Here is a 5,813-nt window from a genome sequence, read left to right as displayed (position 1 = left end):
TTATCCATTCCTCAGTTGATGGACACACAGCTTGTTTCCATCTTTTGGCTATTGTAAATAGTGCTGTGCTGAACATGGGTGTGCATATATCAGTTCTTGTCATGGCTCTCACGTCTTTAGGGTATATACCTAGCAATGGCATATCTGGGTCAAATGGTATTTCTAATTCCAACTTTTGAAGGAATCGCCATACTGCTTTCCACAATAGTTGTACCATTTTACAGTCCCACCAGCAATGTATGAGAGTCCCGATCTCTCCACAACCTCGCCAGCATTTGTTATTTTCTGTCTTGTTGAACTTTGCTATTAGTGTTGGAGCAAGATGATATCTCATTGTTGTTTTGATTTGGCAATGCAATTTTTTTTAAATGAACCCTTGAAGGCTTTTTTAACTTGATTGTTCCTCAAGGTATAAATAAATGGATTCAAAGTAGGTGAAACAGAAGATATAATCAATGAAACCATTTTATTAATAGTCACTTCTTCCTTAGCTGAGGGATTCATGTAGATGAAAATGTACGTGCCATAGGCGATGGAAACCACAATCATGTGGGAAGAACAGGTTGAAATGGCCTTTTTCCTTTGCTGCACAGAAGGGAATAGAAATATTGTCCTGATGATGCTACCGTATGACAGAACTACACAAGTAAGAGTCACATTCAGGATCAGCACAGCACAGATGATAACTGTCTGTTCCATAAACCATGTGTCTGAGCAGGAGATTTTCACAAGGGGAGATGCATCACAACTAAAATGGTCAATTAGGTTAGAGTCCCAAAATTCCAGATTTAAACCCAGGCTCAGGGCTGGGATTATTACCTACAAACCAGCCATCCAGCTAGAGATAATGAGAATCCTGCAGACCCTGCTGCTCATGATGGTCACATAATGCAAGGGTTTGCAGATGACCACATAACGGTCATAGGACATGGCAGCCAGGAGGAAAAACTCTGTCACTGCACAGAGGTCAAGAAAGAACACTTGCATCATACAAGCGTTATAGGTAATGACCTTGTCACCTGTTGCTGTGTTATACAGGTATCTAGGAATACAAGCAAAGGTGAAAGAGATCTCCAAAAAGGAATTTTTTTTTTTTAAGAAAAAGTACATAGTTGTTTTCAGGTGAGAATCCACAAAGGTGAGTGTGATGATGGTCAGGTTCCCAGTTACACTCAACGTGTAGGTGAGAAAGAGAAAGACAAAGATCAGAACCTGCAGCTGAGGGTCATCAGTCAGTCCCAGCAGAATGAATGTGGTTACTGTCCCGTTTCTCGTTACTGACTTCTGACTTCTCTCCAATCCATATGTGATAAAGAGAGAGATTTTCTTACAGATTATTTTAAATGCTCAAAAACTCAACATATTCAGGCTTTTATTGTTCATGACTTTTTTTTCTTTTAATGTTTCACCTTTATCCTCTGCTTGGGAGTTTCCCATGTGACTGAAATAGATTGTTAATGAGGTAGAATTTTATGGGTAGCAATAATGGCCTTAGACACTCAAGCATTCTTCCCTTTTCCCAAACTAAGTCAAATAATTTCACCATTGCCTTTATGTTCTTTCTTGACATTTGGGTCTTTTTCTTTGTTTTTGAACAATGCCAATGCTAATATATAACTCAGTCTCACTAATCAGACTCTAGAGCAGAGCTTGAGATCCTTATTTAAAAAAAAAAGAGTTTGTTTGTTGCTTTGCTTTTAAGACAAATGTGTTTCATTCCTCTCAACAACCCCAAGTCCTGTTCTCCACTGAACACAACCTAGCTCTTTTCAGTTTATGTGTATTACCTCTTCTGTATGTGTGCATTACATCCTTGGCTGACAAAATTATGACTACTTTCTCTTCCCTCCTTGACCTTCCACTCGAATGAATTATTTGTATCTCCACTTCTGACACTTTTGCTTAATGATAAGATACTGAAGTCAGAAGTCAAAAATCTTTAGGTTCTGAGTTTGTGATAATTTACTCCATGGATTTATATTGTGGTTCCACCATTAATTTCAACAGTAAGAACTCAAAGGTGTTCAATATGTAATCCATATGTCAAGGCTTGAAGTTTTCTGACATCAATGAGTAGAGAAAGTTTTCCCCTGTGTATGCAATTTATTTGTTTTGTAAGCAGTTTCACTTTATTGCTTAACTTGCTGTGTCCTTAGTATAGTAAGCCCACAGTTAGCTGTGCCTGTTCACAGTTATCACTGAGATGCAGGACACACTGACCAAGGCTGGTAATTTACCTTAAAATTAGAATTATTTTTTTGATTCTAACCTCTCATTTAGCAACTGTCAACTATTTACCATATATTTACTCAAAGGATTCAAATCCCTCTACGTTTGTTTGACAACCACACCCTCTCCACACCCACCCCCAGGTATTTTTGTAAGCACTATGCTAATTTTTTTACAGCAACATGAAAACAAATAGCACAGTGGTATGAAAATACCTTGCAGAGGGAGGTTGCTGGTGGCAAACATAGAAGGCAGGTGCACAATATTTGCATAAAAATACAAGATATAATATTGAGATGTAGCAAAGTTTTTTTTTACAATCCACCTCTCTTTCACCAATATTTTCTCAAAATTTCTTGGGTAACTTGTGCATCACTGTGAAACCATAATCAAACTTTTAAATTCTGAATATTTTTCAATCATCAAAATATCTTTCTTTCTTTTTCCACAAGGTATTGTTGTAGATGGTGTTGAGTGTTGTTGAATCAACAATTTACAATATACTGAAGGTCATATACAGTTTGACAGTAAAGTTTAACTACTGATTTCTGTATAATCTTCCTTTCAGTCAAATTTTCAAAATGAGCACAGGAATCTGTAATGAGATGCTGTAACTTCAGAGGATATGTATTCTTTGTTTTGGGTGAAGGAGTATTGGGACATGATTCAACAAATACAAAGGCACTTAATTTTTAATTTTGGTTGTGTATATAGCTTGAGTTCCCATTGATATTTTTATATTAAGTTAAATGTACAGTTATTTATGCATAAAAATCTCCCAAACAGGGACAGATATCTACACAAGAGAAATTCATTCTAAAAAATGGCATTTCATATCTTAGATACATAGAAAAAATATGAATTATCCTTGAAGGCCATTTCATTTTCTTGAGAATAATATGACCTAGCTACTACAAAGGGAATTACAATCAAAGAGACAGACTTTATCATACTTACTGTTCTGTTAGTAAATCAGAGTTTCTGTTTGTATATAAATAGCAGTACTAACACTGCAATGTGAAAAGTGATATTTTTATAAAGACCCTTATGTCTTTACATCGAGTGGCAGGTTCAGCAATAGTAGAACTCCCAGCAATTTTCATCCACAACAAATTGGGTAGACTTCTTCAAAATGGGCTTAGTGCTATTATCAGCCCCCAAATATATTCTTACTATCTCTGCCATTGAATAGAAAACAAATCACTCTAAGAATTCGATAGTATCAGGAACTCTATGCATTGTTGGAGAAGACGATATTCTAATAAATCATGTGAGTAAGAAATGATTTTATAATGACAAGTACAACCTTTCTTAAAAAAGAAGAAAGTGCTGAACATGCCACAATTTTTTTTTAAGTGTCCCTGGTGACCTACAAGCATGAGTCATTAATACATTTTCTGAGTAATAAAATTTGAGAAAAAAAAAAACAAGCAACAGGATTCAGAGGGACTGTGTCCTTGGAGGAAGGAAGAATAGAGAGTAACAGACACATGGAAGGAAAATAACTATAATTTTCAAATAACAGAGTTAATTTAAAAAAATTGACATCTATTAAAGCATGTGTAGTATTTTATATTCTTTGTTATATGACTATAATCCTTTATCATAATATATTGATCCTTTATTATCAGTGGACAATTTCAATCAGATAAGCAAAATGAGAAGTTTATACAATTACATAAAGCTTATGCTTATGTTATACATCTTATCATTCCAAGTTTTATTTCTTAAAATACACCCACTACATTATAGGTATTATTCTCAAATACATAAATACATGCAACTACATCCTTTAAATGTATACCAAAAATATGCTTTTATATATTTACATACATCTTAATTTATTACACAATAAATTTAGTTCTTTCTAATTTTTAACTATTAATAAAATTATTGATTTGATTATTTTCTTTATTTAAGCATTGGATGAATTAAATTTGTAATTTTCTCATTTTCATGGTTATCAATCATTCTATCAAAAACCCCTTTATGCTAATAGTTTTGCTTATATGTAAGAATAATTTAAAAAGCTGAAAATTATAGATCAAAATGTTATTTCATATGTATACATATTGTATAATGTCATAAAAACAATAAGATTTGCTATTGTAATTAGTTCAATGGTGAATATTAATTTTATTTCAAGTCAATTCAGATTTTGTTCTTTTAAGAATGAATTTTAAGATTCTAAGACTTTAAAAATGGCATCGATCATTTTGGCATATGATCATGGTTTTATACAATCATATATATCAAGTTTTTAAAAATATTGTTTCCTTTTAGTTAGTTGAGAGCAATGCAAGACTTTTGATTCTTAACTTGATTGTTCCTCAGGGTGTAAATAAATGGATTCAAAGTAGGTGAAACAGAAGATATAAGCAATGAAACCATTTTATTAACAGTCACTTCTTCCTTAGCTGTGGGATTCATGTAGATGAAAATGCACATGCCATAGGTGATGGAAACTACAACCATGTGGGAAGAACAGGTTGAAAAGGCCTTTTTCCTTTGCTACACAGAAGGGAATCAAAATATTGTCCTGATGATGCTACTGTATGACAGAACGACACAAGTAAGAGTCATATTCAGGGTCAGCACAGCACAGATGATAACTGTCTGTTCCATAAACCATGTGTCTGAGCAGGAGATTTTCACAAGGGGAAATGCATCACAGGCAATATGATCAGTCATGAAAGAATCACAAAATTCCAGATTTAAACCCAGGCTCAGGGGTGGGATTATTACACATAAGCCAGCCATCCAGCTAGAGATAATGAGAATCCTGCAGACCCTGCTGCTTATGATGGTCATGTAATGCAAGGGTTTGCAGATGGCCACATAACGGTCATAAGACATGGCACCCAGGAGGAAAAACTCTGTTCCTCCACAGAGGTCAGTAAAAAACACTCAGATAACACAAGCATTATAGGTAATGACCTTGTCACCTGTTGCTGTGTTATACAGATATCTAGGAATACAAGCAGAGGTGAAAGAGATCTCCAAAAAGGAAACATTTTTAAAGAAAAAGTACATAGGTGTTTTCAGGTGAGAATCCACAAAGGTGAGTGTGATGATGGTCAGGTTGCCGGTTGCACTCAACATGTAGGTGAGAAAGAGAAAGACAAAGATCAGACCCTGCAGCTGAGGGTCATCAGTCAGTCCCAGCAGAATGAATGTGGTTAGTGTCCCGTTCCTCATCACTGACTTCTGACCCATGCCAATCCGTAAGTGATAATCAAAGATGTTTTCTTATAGATAATTTTAGATGTTCAGAAGCTCACTATATTCAGGCTTTTCTTATTCATTATTATTATTATTATTATTATTTAATGTTTCACTTCCATCTTCTACTTAGAATTTTCCCATGTGACTAATATAGACTGTTGATGAGGTAAATGTTTTATGAGTAACAATAATGTCCTTTGTCAAGAATTCTTCTCTATTCACAAACTAAATCACAGACTTTTACTTTTGCTTTCATGTCTTTCTTGATATTTGGATCTTTATTTTCTCTCTGTCTCTAAACAATGCTAACCTAATAGGTAATTTTTGCTCACTACATAGACTCTCTTAGGATCTCTAGT

At 34.5% G+C, this 5,813-nt stretch overlaps 2 pseudogenes; both read right to left on the bottom strand.

Annotated features, from left to right (window-relative positions):
• Nucleotides 1-345: 345 nt before the first annotated feature.
• On the bottom strand, nucleotides 346-4,444 carry LOC103212344 (annotated as a pseudogene).
• A 68-nt stretch (nucleotides 4,445-4,512) lies between these two features.
• Nucleotides 4,513-5,445, bottom strand: LOC103212343 (annotated as a pseudogene).
• Nucleotides 5,446-5,813: the final 368 nt, after the last annotated feature.

Source organism: Orycteropus afer, unplaced genomic scaffold (genome assembly GCF_000298275.1).
Source record: "Orycteropus afer afer isolate SDZICR_OR568_19922 unplaced genomic scaffold, OryAfe1.0 scaffold00923, whole genome shotgun sequence".
Taxonomy (NCBI): Eukaryota; Metazoa; Chordata; class Mammalia; order Tubulidentata; family Orycteropodidae; genus Orycteropus; species Orycteropus afer.
This window is presented reverse-complemented; position numbering and strand designations above follow the sequence as displayed.